This window comes from Protopterus annectens, chromosome 5.part0, assembly GCF_019279795.1.
Source record: "Protopterus annectens isolate FY-2018-M chromosome 5.part0, PAN1.0, whole genome shotgun sequence".
NCBI classification, from domain to species: Eukaryota; Metazoa; Chordata; order Ceratodontiformes; family Protopteridae; genus Protopterus; species Protopterus annectens.
Genome location: NC_056735.1, coordinates 1,912,603,631 through 1,912,620,189, shown reverse-complemented (window position 1 = coordinate 1,912,620,189; position 16,559 = coordinate 1,912,603,631). Strand labels below are relative to the sequence as shown.

At 38.9% G+C, this 16,559-nt stretch overlaps 1 pseudogene; it reads right to left on the bottom strand.

Annotated features, from left to right (window-relative positions):
• LOC122802435 overlaps positions 1 to 16,559 on the bottom strand; it is a 221,390-nt pseudogene that overhangs the window by 83,673 nt on the left and 121,158 nt on the right.

The following is a 16,559-nucleotide window of genomic DNA, read 5'->3' as shown; positions in this document are numbered from 1 at the left end:
TGCCTATCTTTATTTTACCTTTTTTATTCTACTTTTTATTTTATTGTCAAAATTATTCTTCTGCCTGGCCTCACTTGTGTTATATCCATCACTTCATCTTTCTCATCTTTACATAATACAGCTATCCTTGACTATGTATCCATACCTAATGATCATATAACCCAGTCTTCCACACTGACTTATATTGTTCTCTCTTTTTCCTTATTAATACTTTTTGTACTGCGATGGTGGTGCTGCGGTAGCGTTGTCGCCTCACAGTTAGACGTTGCCCGTTCAGTTCTCAGTTAGAGCGTCTTCTGTGTGGCGACATGCGTGAATGGGCGTTCCTTTGTTGAAGGTTGTGCATCAGGCCCTGCAAGCCAGCATGTAAAAACTCTACTGCCAATCATTAGTGGATCGGAGTTCCGCTGTGGCGACCCCTAACCGGGAAAAGCCAAAAGACACAAACAAACAAACATATTATAAGTCCCGACACCATTGAAAAATAACTAGACTCCACTGATCACTTATTAAGCTATCAATATTTTATGGACAATATGCAAAATTATTCATATTCCCTTGTCTTAACGTTGTATCCCACTTTCACACATTTTTTCTCATTTCCATTTTGTTTTCCTGCACACTAGTTCCATATGTGCCCACCTCAGACTCTTCATTTTAATCAATTGACCCAGAACTTTCTTCTACGTATTCCTCAAAATACAAAATATCATACTTACTACTAACTTCTGTATTGCTACTTTTAAAAATCAAAAAAGTGATGCTTGTTTCTTTCTGCTTCCTGATCATGCTCACCTTGTATTCCTTCTGTGTGACTCAGTCTCATTTTTGTATATAAGTTTCATTAAACAGAACAGTACTTCACCACATTGTCAAAAAATATAAAGAACCAAGAAAATGCTGTATAATCTGCTAGGCCACAGATACTTCATTTGCTGTATAAAACAATAAAGTTATATCCTTTCAATCTATGTTTGACACTTTGTCAGATCTGAAATAATGCACACACTGATGCATTTAAATAGCCGCCTCATTACATAACTTGACTGACACATTAATCTTAAAATAAAGTTCTAAAGAATATGAAATATAAAATATTGAGTGATCTACAAAAATACAAAATAAACCAACATAATTTAATACCCATATTTTAAACAATAAAAACACTTAAACTACATTTTTAGTTATATTTTAAGAACAATTTTAAGTCCAGCAAAATGTTTTGTGCTATACCAAAGTCCCACCAAACACAAAGTTAGGTCCAAGCAAGAAAAGAGATGATGGCAGGCACTGCTACGATATCTTCTTCTTTATTAAAAACACAATACACCAAAGTAAGCGCTTTCGGGTTAACAACCCTTCATCAGACAAATAAAACCACTGAACTAAACATTTTTAAATCCATAACCAACCAATTGGCTTTCAATAAACAACCCGCCTTTTTTGTAAGACTGGTTTTAAAGGTACCTTTTCATTTAAACCAGGACTTCTATGAGCCATTAATTCTATTATCCACCTTGACTCCAATGATTCTGTAGCAAGCTTTAAATCTCCACCTCTGTTATCTATGTTCACATTGGCAACAGCTTTAAAAAGAAAGGTGTGTGTGGGGTTTAACTCAATATGCCTGTATAGGGCATTATGTGGATCCTTGTTCCTAATAGATGACAAATGTTGCAGTTTCCTTATCTTAAACATATTGTTGGTCTTCCCCACATAAAACCCTGTGCATTGTGAACATTCAGCTATGTACACCAAGTTTGCTGTCCTGCATGTGGCCCTGGCCTTGAAGTCAAAGGGCTACCCATTTATGGGATTAATGAAAGAATTGTTCTTATTTATATGGGAGCAAGCCCTGCAAGTGCCACAGGGAAAACTGCCTATTTTTGTCATCAATGGTCTCAGCCTATTTGGACACTTCTCACCACATAACAAGTCTTTTAAGTTTTTGTTACGTCTATAACCAATATTCGGTCTTGGCCCTACCATTTCCCTTAGCCTATTGTCACTCCTGAGGATGTTCCAATTTTTGTTGATTATACTTTTGATGTCCCCTGCATTACTGCTATAAGTGAAATACATCCTGGGGTTAGCTGATCTGACCAAGGAATTGGAGGGCTTATCCCCTTCATTTTGTCCATATTTCAACCATGGTTTGAATCTACCAGCCCTTTTCTTATGATTCTCTTCAATGACTTGATCTACCAATCTTTCATTATAGCCCCTTTCATAAAAATTTTGTTTCAAACCATGCACTTCCTTATCAAACTGTGTGTCTTCCAGACATATTCTGGTATCCTACCCATCTGGCCTTGAATGATGTTAGAAAACATATAACGAGGGTGCATACTATCAAAATACAGTAAATGATTTCTCCAGCATTCTTTCTTATATAGACTAGAAGCAAACCCTTCATTGGTCCGTGTTATTCGGACATCCAAAAAGTCAATCTGTGTATCAGAATAATCAAGGGTGAATCTAAAAAATGATGTTGTGGAGTGTAAATATTCCACAAACCTTTTTAGCAATAGTGAACTGCTCCTCCAGAAAATAAATACATCATCTACAAAACGAGTATAGGCTCCTATGTACTGCATCCATTCATGGTTATTAAAGATCGTCTCCCTTTCCCAAAAAGAAAGGACCAAATTAGCATAGGTATTAGCACAGGGGGTTCCCATAGCAACCCCCTGTGCTTGTCTATATACCTGCTGTGCTCCTATGAACACATTGTTCTCTAAAACTAAAGATAGTAGTGAGCTAACCAAAGTGATTCGGGCTTCTTCTGCTCCCAAATCACCAAGAATGGTAGCTATGGCCTGTATGCCATAGTTATTGCTGATTACTGTGAATAAACTTGGTGGCTGGTCCATCGACTGTGTTAACAACTGATGTGAGGGGAGGAGGAGGAGATTCCCTTCAAACAAGGTCAAATGACTTTTTCAGTCAGAGCAACCCCCTGTTGGATTTGGGTTTTATGGTAAACAGAATGGATTCTGTTAGTAACAGGGTTCCAGCTGCTACCGACAAAAACTTTGAAGACTTGATAAGAGACCTAAGTTACAAAACAGGGAGACTACAAAGATTAAAGTGGCAAACTTATCATTTTGAAGCTTGTCAGCAATATGGAATTGTACCACGGGGCATGAGAATCTTATGCATGCCGACCCAAGGTGACCGCTATCCGGAGCTTTTAGCTCAGTGGCAGTCCTTGAACATACAGACTAGCTTCAAGTATATGGATATAATCAACGCTTTCTTTGCTCCAGAGATGGCCAAGCTCCAGAAGGATGTGGAAGTTTTGCAAAGAAAACTAGAAGGGGATTTCAAAGAACCTGCCCACCTGTCACGTTTAGAACAATTGTATCGCACGTATGCAGACAGCAATGAAAAACTACGAGCCCAGAAAACAAATAAGCTAAAGAGAGGCTATGAGGACTTCTCTTTGGGGAACATTTTTGTTTGGCTGCGTTACAAGGGGCCTAAAGAGAATGTCAACCTAGCTGACATCGGTGGGATGAACCGACGTCAAGATGAAAGGAACAGTCCGAAACAACAAGTAAAGATTACAGCGGTTAACGTGATAGGTGTTGCACCCAACACACCGCACAAATCCTATTCTGCAGTTTGTGCCACCACTGAGTCTGTAAACACTCAGAATCTTTCGTTTACAGCAGCGACGCTACAACAAAATATAGAACCACCAACGAATACTTCCCTGGTCTCCTGCGATGTAACTCCATCAAACGGCAATGAAGTACATAAAGTTAATGTTGAGTTTAATAAGGGAGCACGACCTAAAACCACACAGGTGCAGAAACATTTTTTGGAGATGCTTCCAGCACCCGTAAAAAAGCGAGGAGCGTGGAAGAGATCGCGGAGTGAGGGAAGGGATTCAAGCAAAAGGAAAAAGACTTTGGACTGACTTTTAGTGACACTGTTGGTATTGTATACAATTTATCTTCTCATGTTTTAACTGAAGAGGAAAATTTTGTGCTTAACAAAGGTTTGACCTTTGTACCTGGCAGAGCCAGTGTATTTAATGAAGTGGTTTTAGATATAATGTTATATTGCAGGAATTTGGCATTGAAATGTGTTTTTGGGACTAACATTAATAGTGATACCAGCTCTGATAGAACCGTGTTGAGACATCCCAGTACTTATGTACCACCTTTTTCACCAGCTATGAGCCTTTTTATCAATAGTTGTGAATGAGATTTGCAGGAGTATTATAAAACAAGAGATTTTCATAGATACTACAATCTCACACAGACACAGCAAAAATCCCTAAAGGATTTAAGCAATAACCAGGATATTGTTATAAAAATGGCTGACAAGGGTGGAGCGGTGGTGGTTTTGGATACGGAGGCTTATAATAGCAAAATACAGGAATTGCTTTCTGATGGTAACACCTATGTCTTGATTAATCCTTTGACAGTTAGATCTGTGGTGGATAGAGTACATAGTTGTCCAAGGAAGTTGAATTTTGACATGAAAATAACTGATGAGTTGCTAACATTTCTTATGATTGATAAAGCTGTGACTCCGATATTCAAAGCTTTACCAAAAATACACAAATCACTGATAGACCCACCGCTTCGTCCCATTGTATCAGGACAAGGTTGGGTGACCGAAAACATCTCCATTTGGCTTGAACACACTCTCAGGCCATATGTTGACATGATTCCTAGTATACTTAAGGACACACGAGGCTTCTTGCAGGTAGTAAGAGAGTTTAATCAACAAAGATCTTCTGATAATTTATTGCTGGTAACGTTGGATGTTCAAAGTTTATTCACAGTAATCAGCAATAACTATGGCATACAGGCCATAGCTACCATTCTTAGTGATTTGGGAGCAGAAGAAGCCCAAATCACTTTGGTTAGCTCACTACTATCTTTAGTTTTAGAGAACAATGTGTTCATAGGAGCACAGCAGGTATATAGACAAGCACAGGGGGTTGCTATGGGAACCCCCTGTGTTAATACCTATGCTAATTTGGTCCTTTCTTTTTGGGAAAGGGAGACTATCTTTAATAACCATGAATGGATGCAGTACATAGGAGCCTATACTCGTTTTGTAGATGATGTATTTATTTTCTGGAGGGGAAGTTCACTATTGCTAAAAAGGTTTGTGGAATATTTACACTCCACAACCTCATTTTTTAGATTCACCCTTGATTATTCTGATACACAGATTGACTTTTTGGATGTCCGAATAACACGGACCAATGAAGGGTTTGCTTCTAGTCTATATAAGAAAGAATGCTGGAGAAATCATTTACTGTATTTTGATAGTATGCACCCTCGTTATATGTTTTCTAACATCATTCAAGGCCAGATGGGTAGGATATCCAGAATATGTCTGGAAGACACACAGTTTGATAAGGAAGTGCATGGTTTAAAACAAAATTTTTATGAAAGGGACTATAATGAAAGATTGGTAGATCAAGTCATTGAAGAGAATCATAAGAAAAGGGCTGGTAGATTCAAACCATGGTTGAAATATGGACAAAATGAAGGGGATAAGCCCTCCAATTCCTTGGTCAGATCAGCTAACCCCAGGATGTATTTCACTTATAGCAGTAATGCAGGGGACATCAAAAGTATAATCAACAAAAATTGGAACATCCTTAGGAGTGACAATAGGCTAAGGGAAATGGTAGGGCCAAGACCGAATATTGGTTATAGACGTAACAAAAACTTAAAAGACTTGTTATGTGGTGAGAAGTGTCCAAATAGGCTGAGACCATTAATGACAAAAATAGGCAGTTTTCCCTGTGGCACTTGTAGGGCTTGCTCCCATATAAATAAGAACAATTCTTTCATTAATCCCATAAATGGGCAGCCCTTTGACTTCAAGGCCAGGGCCACATGCAGGACAGCAAACTTGGTGTACATAGCTGAATGTTCACAATGCACAGGGTTTTATGTGGGGAAGACCAACAATATGTTTAAGATAAGGATACTGCAACATTTGTCATCTATTAGGAACAAGGATCCACATAATGCCCTATACAGGCATACTGAGTTAAACCCCACACACACCTTTCTTTTTAAAGCTGTTGCCAATGTGAACATAGATAACAGAGGTGGAGATTTAAAGCTTGCTACAGAATCATTGGAGTCAAAGTGGATAATAGAATTAATGGCTCATAGAAGTCCTGGTTTAAATGAGATGGTACCTTTAAAACCAGCCTTACAAAAAAGGTAGGTTGTTTATTGAAAGCCAATTGGTTGGTTATGGATTTAAAAATGTTTAGTTCAGTGGTTTTATTTGTCTGATGAAGGGTTGTTAACCCGAAAGCGCTTACTTTGGTGTATTGTGTTTTTAATAAAGAAGAAGATGTCGTAGCAGTGTCCTGCCATCATCTCTTTTATTGCAAGAACAATTTAAAATATATATATATATATATATATATCATATCAACTACCTGATGAATTTTACCTGTGAAACTGTATATATGATAGAAAAATGAAGAATCATGTTATCTTTAAACTTAAAGTCACCTGAGCCTTCCAACTCAAGTCATACATTTTTGTTCATCTGAGGTATTAGCAATATAAGCCATGGTTCTGCAGTTTTCTTTTAAGATGCCAACAAAAAATATTTCAAGGAGTTATTTCAATCTTTTTAGAAAGCAAACCGATAATCTTGCATATTGTCTTTTCTGAATCAAATGTGATTTTCCTTGAGTATCTGCTCAAAATGCACTATAGAATATATATCAGCAACTTTGAAACCCAAATCTTTATAGTATCTGCTCCCAAATTAACTATAGGATATATGTCAGTAACTCAAATCTTCATAGCATCATACGAAAACATGTACGTCCTCATTTTAGTCCTCTCTCTGGATTTCAGTCATAGAAGGTTGTTGGCCTTACCCCACAACTTAAGCATAAATCTGTCTCCATGTTTGCATTTGCTTCTTTCCTCACTGTCAGATTCACTTATGTTACCCTACTCAGAATTACTTTCCATGTTTTGCACAGTCCGTCTCTAACCAACACCGAATGCTACATTTATGTCAACACAAATAATGCTTTCCTTAACCATACAGCCATTGGTTTGTGAAAGGAATCTGTCACTGCTGCTCCAGGATACTGACATCTCAGAATCAGGATCCCTTTCTGTTATCGTCTTTCATATCACATCATTATCCAGGACTCAAAATAATTATTTCAATTTTAGATTCCCTTTCTGCCTGCACAGCACCTGCACACATACTCTTGCCTTGCAGCACATCCCCACCATGCTGGTTGTCTTCCCCTTCATGATTTAAGCAGGAATTTCTCCACATTAGCTACACTGAAAGAGTAGGGAGAAATTTTACCAGTGCCCTGGCTACATTTCCCATAGTCAGTATGAATACTATCTTAGGTTCCCCATAATAAATAATTCACTGACCTAGTGGGAGTAACCTGGTCAGCAAAGCATACATCAATACTCAAATAAGGTCATTTTGTCATACTGTTTATAGCACATGGGGAACCGACTTCTACAGCCTCCACAAAAAAGGGTGATGGAAGAACATCCTCCTGCTCTTGAAACATTTCCTCAAAGTATAACCTAGAGGACCAGAGAACTACCCATTCTAAATGCCACTCCACCACTGGACTAGATGTCCAGCTTATAGTGCTTGCAGTATGCATGAAAGAATAACCAGATGACCACCTTAAAATAGCCTATGTAAAAATTGCCTGAAAAATGGTTGCTGAGGTTAAAAGTCTTTCCTACAAGAACTTGATACACCCTGCCAACCATATGCAGAGTGTCTGTGTAGTTACTAGTTTGTCCTACTTATCATATGCAAAGGCAAAAACCTTTGGTCTGCTTTACTGATAAACTTTGGGCTATGTAAGTGGTACTGGAATTATCTTTTATGTAATATATGTAGGATCCTCTTCCCTTTGTTCTGGGGATAAACAAAGAATTACATCTGGTTAAGGGACATCTCTGAATCCACTTTTGGCATAATAATAAGATCTATCCTGAGGGTTTCATTGTAATTATGGAAAACTATGAATTGTTGCTTTAACATTACAGCTTGCAGCTCTGACAGCCTTCTTGGGGATGTACATGCCACCAAAAAATGGCCTTCCAAAATAGACACTTACTGACCCTGCTGGCCTGAATGGATCCAATATCATCTGTTATAGGATGAAATTCAGGTTCCAGAGTTGAGGGATAACTCTTTAGGGGGCCATAGATGAATTATTCCCATTAGCAACTGCTTGACAAATGACTTCCCTGTTAGAGGTGAAGATAGCAGTCTACAAGTGAATTTAACTGAAACATGCACCTCATACAGGAGTAAGACAGTCCTGCTCTAAATGGATTGATAGGAACCTCTACTTTCATCAGTTCTTAAATCTTCTTCCTGCATCAAATGGAAAATGTTTTCCATTTTGATTGGTATGATTTCTTTTTGTTAGTGCTCCTGGCCATTTTTTTAGAATGGATAACATGTCCTGGAAGAAAAGACACATGAGAAGAATAAGTAGCAAATCTATAAGGCTACCAGTCTTTTACCCTTGGAGTTTGGATGCATCAAGTTTCTGGTTCTCAAGGTAAGCAAGTCTATCTCCTGTGACAAAAAAGCTGGAGAATTTTGATCCATCTGCAGCACCATTGATAACCAGCATTGTCTGGGCCAAAGAAAAGATAAAAAGATCATACTTTGCTGTTCCTTGTGTAACTTCTCCACCACCCAAGGAATTAGATGCATGGAGCAAGGCATATGGGAACCAGCTTTACTACTGGATGGGAAAGGTATCAGCATTCCAGGCCTCACTATAAGGGAGTCTTGTGCAGTAAACTGGGCATTGATGGTTCACCAGGGAGGCAGATAAGTCTACCTCGGGATGACCCTATCTGTTTGTCAACTGCTAGAAAATTCTGTTGCTCATCCTTCACTTACGGTTGCCCACCAGCATTCTGCTCAGGTTGTCAGTTATACTATGGCACTGTGACATACTACAATGATCTCCAGATTAGGATGGGTTGCTGACTCTCACATCTGCTTTGCCAGACTACACAGTTGACATGACCTTGTGCCTCCCTGATTGTTTATGGACCAAATGGCCAAGCTGTTGACCATACTGAATTGTAGGACCCCTGTCTTCAATTATTCTTATGGACTTTGAGGGCTAAGAGGATTTACTATCAACTTGAGATCAACGTGAAGGATTGTTTGTGGGTGAAATCAAGGACCCTCAGCTGAAAAAGTTAGTGTGTGGGTGCTCTTCATGAAGACTGAGGCAGATGAGAAATTAGGCAGTCTGTAGCCGGGTGAATGGTCCTCCTTTATTCTTGTTCACTTGTTCCAGCTACCATATAAATGCTCTCTCTCTCTGGATGCAGAACACCAGCAGCTTCATAAACAGGGATTGAGAGTGCTGGCTTCAGTACATCCTCAGAAGCTGCTGAATCCATGTTATGTCTAATCTGGCTCACAGAACCATCAGGATGGTAAAAGCTGCATAGCAAAAACCCTTTAGGAAGTTCAAGGCTATCGCATAATTCTTGAAGTAGAAGCCTAGGGCAAAGAAGTTCTACTTCAAGAAGCAGACCCTGACTTTTTCCATTTTGAAGGTTGCCCAGAGAAGTCTTGACCCTGTCTGGAGTGAAGCTTGACTTGGAAAGGTTGATTGACTCGCCTCAATTTAAAGGTAATTTTGTGACAATGGTGAGCTTGTCTCCCATATGGAGTTTAGGGTGGGCCTGAAATAGTCAATTATTTAAACAAAAATATATATGGAATCATTTTACTCAGAGGAAGGTCTTCACTGGTGTCAGAAAATCTGTGAATACCCTGGGTATAGTAGATAGCACAACAGACAGTCCAGTAAATTGGAAGTTGTAGGACCTGACCCTGAACCTTAGACATTTCCTGCAGCCTTTGTGAAAATGTATAAGCAAATAAGTGCCCTTTAAGTCTACAGCAATTAGGAAGCCAGAGGAGGGAGTAAAGTCAGCAGTGACTGCACATGAGCATCTTGAGTTTGAGTAACCACAAGCAGAGATTGAGCTTTGAGAGGTCCAAAACTAGTTTACATGATCTGCCTCTTTAGGAACTAGAAAGAGAAGAAAATTAAAACCTAACTCTTCTTTCAAATGTCACATCTTTTCTTTTAACCTCTGGTATAGAAACTGCTGAATTTGGGGCAGGTCAGAGCAACTAACCTCCTTGTACAAATGGTGTCCCATGAAAGGTCAGATGGATAGAGTCTACACTGTACCTCTCCACTATGATGACCAACATACCATTGTCTGACACTGTGTAACTATTATGTTTACCCCTGCTTCTGTGAAGTGTCTCAGTCTGTATCCCAGTCAAGTCAAAAGTATGGGATGGATAACGAGAAAGGCTGAGGGATAGAGAGAGGAAGGGAGGTAATCTGTGTCATAACTGCTCTAAGAGACTGGCTGAACCACTACCAGCCTGCTTCCTATATGAGTTTCTGAGTGGAAAGCTGGAATACTGGTTGTAAGGGAGGCCACTAGAAATGCGTACTCAAAGGCTTCAGATACAGGAGGAACTGCTGTGGACTCCAGTCACATGAGATCAAAATATCTCTTCTTACAACCTGACATTTCCATAATCTCTTATTTGAAATGCCTCCTCACCCTCATGATTGTGTCACCAAAAGGCCCATTCTCTGTGAAGCAGAGTTACACCCTATCCCTATCTCTTTTAAAGTGTAACTTGGATTAATGGAGGGGTAATCAAAAATTCATCCCTTGCCTGGCTCCTATGTCTCTGATGGACAAATGCAGTCAGTAAATCACCCCATACATCAAATATAAATCAAATTTGTGGGTCACATTTGGGTTGCATGGCTAGATTTTTAAAGGCCCTAGTGATCATTAGTTAAGTATTCACCTATGAACTTATTGTCTTGTGTAGAATTTGATGAAATAGGATCCCCTTATTCTGAGTCATACTTGAAACCAGAAGGCTAGATCATAGGCGTAATTTTCCTCTGAAGATAAATTTTATTTCATGACCTGTTTGAGGTATCCTTATTCCTTTCAACCTGCTCAAGGGGAGTTGGTCCTGGGGACAAGGTAGTCACTGCTTGCCATTGTTGGAAGAGTTCCTAGGCTAAGTACTGCACGCCTTGGAAAAACATCATAGGGAAACCTGCTTCCTGTGAGGGACAAATATCTCTTGGACCAGCTTTCTTAGGAGAGTCCATTTCATGTGCTGTTGAAAAAATGTTTTTAGAACTCCTATGGCCCACTAACTTATACTCCTCCTGTTCATAACACTGTTGGTCTCATGCTGCCAGCACTAAATGTCTGAGTTCTTCCTTTTGAGCAGACACTGGAGATTGGGTTGGGGTTCTGTGATATAAATGAAAAGTGCATTTAACATACTGTCATCTTGGAACTCAGCCCAGAAGGAATACTAGCAACTACCTGTGTACCTTGGTCCAAAGGATGAGTAAGAAGTCTGTAGACATATCAGACACCCCTATCAGGGACTGGAAAACTGACCCAAGATGATAATGATTTGGAACAATTCAAGATCTTTAGCTTCTGACATTCAGTTTCTTTAGGGCTTCATAGGTTTATAGGTTCATAGGTGTGTACTAGGTTAATGGCCCTGGAGTCTTTACAAGCCTAGCCCATAGGATTACCTTGGCATCGTGCCACCTGACCCAAGTTCCAGTGCCTCCATTGTATAAAGGAATTGGAGTGATCCTGGGGTGAATTTTCTATTTCCCATCCACTCATCAAGATTTCTCTTGAAGAGGGCCAGTGAGGTGCTCTGCTTGACTTGTATGGGAAGTCTATTCCATAGCATGGGCAGTCTCTGGGTTATGAACATGTCCCTCCAGCATATTCTGTTGATTGTGGTAATGAGGTTTAGGTCTCTGCATCGTGTGGTGCGGAGGGATTTCTTTAGATGTAGTATTTCTAACAGAGCTGGGTCAGACACGGCTTTGTAAGTCAAGCAGAGATCGGCTTTAAGTAAGCGATATAACACAGAGAATAGTTGAGTGTTTTTTTTTTAGTCTGTCCATATAGGACAAATGTTTAAGGCCTAGGATCCTCTTTGTGAGGTACTTTTGTGGCCTCTCCAGTTGTTGCAGGTGTTTAGTGAAGTACATGCCAAATGGGGCATTGTACTGCATGACTGGCCTAATGAGGGAAGAGTAGAGGGAGACAATGGCCTAATGAGGGAAGAGTAGAGGGAGACAATGACCTCTTTCTTCCTGGATGCAAAACCCTTAGTAATAGGATGTGCCTCACAGAAGGACTTTCTGAACACAGTGACAATGTGGTGGTCAAAAGAAGTTGCTGTCAACCTGTGTTCCAAGATCTCTTAACACCTTTTGTGTTCAGTGGACTACCATCAGTGTCGTAATTCATGGTAACCGGGTTTTTCCCAAAGGGCATGATGACATTTTTTGGCATTGAGCTTAAGGCCACAGTCCTGACACCAGTCGTTTGTCTCAGTGAGGCCTTTCTGTAGGACGTCAACATCACTTTGGAAGTTAAAAATGGGTCCCAACTTGCAATCATCTGCAAACTTTGTCAGCCAGAGTCCCTTTGTGTTGGCCTGGACTTCAGAGAAGTAGATACCAAACCGAAGAGGACCCAGGACCAAACCCTGTGGGACTCCACTAGTGACTGGTCGGCAGTCTGACTTGGAGTCAGCTACTTTCTTACTGTGGGTTCTACCTGTGAGCCAGTTTGCAACCCACCTAGGGATATAGGGGTCGATGTTTAGCTTAGTGAGTTTTTCTATGATTTCTGAGTGGGGAATGATATCAAAGGCCTTGGCCAGATCAAGGTAGGCTGTATGAACCCACCTTGCCTTCATCCACAGCTCTGTTGACCAAGTTAGCAGGCATGACCTACCCTTCACAAAACCAAACTGTGTGGGATCCAGAGTTTGGATATTCCCTATATCCCTGTTTATTAGGTCCATGATTATGCATTACATAGCTTTGCATATCAGACTCGTCAGGCTAATGACTTAATATAGTTAAAGAAAGTAAACATGCCTAAAATAGTAAGTCTTCCACATAAGTATATACATCAGAAAATAACATATTGCCCTCTAACTATGTAGAATTAAATTTCTCTTACCTGAGAATATAAAAGGTCAGCAATTCCTTTGCCACCAGTGACAGTGTATTTTAACTATCGAACCAGAGCCTCCATTTCCTTGATTTCCACTTTTATTGGATCAAAATATAGCTCATTATAGCTAACACTGGTGTTTTCCATCACTTGAAGTCTGTAGGTGAGGTTTGCAATTCTGCTTTCATAAGAATCCATTTTCTTAGCGTATTCTTGATTCTTTGCAGAAAGTAAAATTTATCAATTTAAAGCATATATATGCAGTTTTTGTGTTCACAAATACATGGAAAAGGTTGACTATCACATTTATTCTTTAGACACCCTTTTCTTGAGATGATTTAATAAATGCACTCCATGTGATCTTTGTAAAAGCAAAATTAATTAATTCAATTGCAAAAATATGGCTTATTTTAAGAAAAATCATAATTACATTTATATTATGTCTACAAATCTAAGCAAAAATAGGAAAGAAACAGTAAAATGCATGTATTTCCATTCATTTCCTCAAACGCTATCTACATTCTGTTTTAAAAATGCATATCCCTTTACAAAAATTCTTCTTGCTTTTCCGCCACAATTATTACCATTATATCTACACTTATGCACACTCAAACTCACATCCACTCACATATTTTCTCTTTCTCTCTCTCTCACACACACACACACACACACACACACACACACACACACACACACACACACACACACACACACACACACACACACACACACACACACACACACACGCACACACGCACACACACGCACACACACACACACACACACATTCTCTATCAGAGGCACTCTATTACGACCCATGTACAACAGCACTGCTTCACAGCTGAAGAAAACCTTCACTGTGTGGGCCACTCTTTGGATGAATTGTTAAACTGAGGCCCTATTTTCCTAAGTTAGAGGTAGCTCAGGTCTAAGTAAAAGATCCCACAGCACTTATCGAAAAGAGTTCGGAAAATTCCATGCTGTCCTGTCTAAATTTCCCTTGGTCAATATGAATATCACCTCTTGTTGCCCTGAAAATGCACAGCTCACCTCCTACTCCACCCAAACCCACATCACACATACCTATATATGTGGACATCCTCACCAGAAACATACCTAAACACCAGAGACCTCCCAAACATAAACACAAGCACTCTGCACATAATACTTCCTCTGCAAAACACAATACATGTACCAGTGTCTCACTGGTCAAACCCTTAAGGCAAAACACAAAATCAAATATTTAGCCATAGGTGATTCCATCGTGATACACCCTGATGTCCCTCTCACCAGGCTGGATAAGGAAAGGTCATGATCAGCTGTCTGTCAGGTGACAGGATACACCATATCATACATGCACTCAAGTCTCTCAACAACAGGTACTGATATGATTCCATTATAGTCCATGTTGGTGTGAACATTTTGAGCTGTATCTCTCTGGACTATATGAAAAGAGACATGACTGAGCTCTTGGATCATGTGTTTCAGGCATGTATGTCCCTAACCTTAAGCAGCATTTTGCCTTCACCTAGGATGATGTCTCAATACAAACAGAAAATGATTGACTTCAATAATTGGCTTAGCTTCTGGTGTCATTCCACTATCTGTCTGGCTGGGATGACATGATCGGCAGACCTCAATGCTTTGCCAGAGATGGTCTTCATCTGTCACACCTGGGATGTCGGCTACTGTCTAAGGCTCTGCCACCCTCATAGTGCCTTTTTAGGCAGTGTCTCAAGAACAAAATTCCAGGGCAGAAATGTAGCTCAACAGAATACTTATGGATAAAAACAAGCTTCAAATTTATTTGTTGGTTAAGAGCTTTCATTCATGATAACTTCATGGAACTTCATCAGAACAAACACTATTCACAAACACACCATTTAAAAACCTTTGAAAAATGTTACATGATTACAAATTAACCAATACAGTTCAATAAATAGTTCCATATTGGAATCAATACATCCATTAAAACAGGACACTTATTACTTGAAATCTTTTCAAAAATAATGAAAAAACTATAAAAACAATTATTTATCCCACTAAATATTTGAATTTTAAAACTGAGCTTATAGCCACACTGTCATTAATTCCTGGGAAATTCATGGCATCGAGTTTCAATTGCCATCCAAGTTCTCTTTTAAATAAATGTTCTCTCACAATTACCCCTATAGGGTTGTTCTGCACTTTATCTATAACCATAAACTGAAAAGAATAAATTTCATATTCCAATACATTCCTGTATACAGCATTTGTCATTTTAGTTTTTTTTGTTTTATGTCTGCCATATGTTCATACATATGGTCTTTAAGTCTTCTAGTGGTCATCCCTCCATAGAATGCCTCACACTTTTTACAGCTTGCAAGATAAATCACATTTTTAGAATTACAATTAAAATAACCCTTCATTTGATACATCTGTCCCTTTACTACAAATTTATCTGCCTTTTTAACACATGGACATTAGGTGCAACACCCACACTTTTGCATACCAATCTTACTTTTATTATTATTTTTTCCACCACCACTAATATCATGTGTTACTTTACTCTCCAAATAATCTCTGAAGGCTTTATCTTTTTTATACACTACTTTTAATTCACCCCCAGTCTTACTTCGAATAAGATTGTCACCCATTAAAACCTCCCAATATTTTTTAAGGCTCTCCATTATCGCCCTACTATCCAAAGTGTACGTCAACACACATAAATGTTTACCTACAAAATTTTCCCTTTTACATGGGCTGATTTTTTTCACTGATAAATTCAACTCTTTTTTTTCGGGACAATAATGGGTTTCTAAAATACCTGCCATTCTTTTACTAATAACTTAAGTTTTGATTTCACTTAAGAATCTCTCAGGATAACCCCTATTAGATAACACGTCTAACATAAATTCACATTCACTGTAAAAAGTTCCTCATGCAACACCATTGTTGTCACACAAATGAGTTGTCCCTTAACTGCTGCCTTCTTTTGGTGTAATGGATGCCAACTATCAAAGTGCAGATATGAATTTAGAGACTGTAATTTTTATATGAATATTTGAACAATATTTCTATTTGACAAAATGTTTTGTCAATTCAAAATCCAAATAAACTTTTCTCTCTGTATTAAAAGTATATGTAAAATGTAAAAATTCAACTGTACCATTAGTATACACAAATAATTCCTTCTGTTTATCTACTGAGTCTTCCCATAAAATAAATATATAAACCAAAACTCTTGTATAGCCCCCCCCAGGAATTTTTGTAGATGCTACTAAATACATTTTTTCTCCCAGAAGGACATTACAATATTTGCAAAACTGGGAGCACACACCACCCCCATTGCTATCCCTTTTACCTTCTTAATTGTCCTTCAAAGTAAATGAAATTATTTAAAAGCACAATTTCCATTAACACTACTGCTGTTTTTATCTTATCCAATTCCACCAAACCTTGTTCAAACAACAATTGCTC